Below are 1376 nucleotides of genomic sequence, written 5' to 3' on the forward strand. Positions count from 1 at the left end.
AAATTAAGTAAACGTTATGTAGATTACATGAAATAGGAAGAAAAAAATATATGGATGAAATTAACTGAACGTTTAACTTGATTGAATGAAATAAGAAGAGCAAAAAATTATATGAAATTAACTGAACGTTTAACTGGATTGAATGAAATAAGAAGAGCATAAAATTATATGAAATTAACTGAACGTTGAAGTGGATTAAATGAAATAGGAAGAGCAAAAAAAAAATCGATTAAATCAACTAAACGTTGAAGTGGATTAAATGAAATAGGAAGAAAAAACTTGGATGAACTTAACTAAACGATGAAGTGGCTTAATAAAATGGGAAGAAAACGAGAACGTGGATGATATTAACTAAAAGGTTAAGTGGATTAAATGAAATAGGAAGAAAAAGTACATGGATGAAATTAACTAAACGATAAAGTGGATTAAATGAAATAGGAAGAAAAATACATGGATGAAATTAACTAAACGTTGAAGTGGATTACAATTACATGAAATAAGAAGGGCCCGCCAAAAGATGTAAATTAATTGAACGATGACGTGTATTAAATGAAATAGAAAGAAACAAAAATTAGATGAAGCGGAGTAAATGAAACAAGAAGAAAAATAAATGGATGAAATTAACTAAACGTTGAAGTGCATTGAATGAAATTAAAAAAAAAAAAAAGATGAAATTTACTAAAAGTTGAAGTGGATTTAATGAAATAAATGAAATAAATTCTCTTACGATTGAACTTCAAGCGATAAAACGAAATTCAAGAAGAATTAAAGTTATTTCAAAGGGAAAGAATGAGTCTATTCGAAAGAACTCCAACAACTTTGGATTAGGTAAAGCAAACCTTAACTTACACTCGATATAGTAAAAATAATCCATAATTAATTTGTACTTTATTAATTAGAAGGAAATTAACTCAAATTTGGTGTGATTTCAATGAAGCATAAAGACAAGTACTTTACTTTACCTAAGCTAATTATTAGGAATTTGGATTAACAGAAACTTTAAGTGGATGAAATGAAATAAAAAAAGATAATGAAAGGCGCATAATAGTTAGTAAATGTGAAACGTTGAAATGTAAGAAAAAGTGAAAATATAACAGAAACTAGAGGGGCACTCAGTAAAGTATAGACCTCCTCCATGGCAGCTTATTTCCCGACCTTTTGCTCAACCTTGACCTTGACTTTTGACCTTAACATGTATTAATTGTTGAGGATTGGCATACCCTCAAATATGAACCAAGTTTGAAGTCTCTGTGACAACGATGTCCAAACTTATGGATGATTACGTGAATTGGACATTTTGCTTTACCATGACCTTGACCTTCGAAAATTTAATGATTTCCGGACTTTTATATAATACTTCATCCCTGCAAGTTTCA

The sequence above is a fragment of the Palaemon carinicauda genome, chromosome 32 (genome assembly GCF_036898095.1).
Source record: "Palaemon carinicauda isolate YSFRI2023 chromosome 32, ASM3689809v2, whole genome shotgun sequence".
Lineage (NCBI taxonomy): Eukaryota > Metazoa > Arthropoda > Malacostraca > Decapoda > Palaemonidae > Palaemon > Palaemon carinicauda.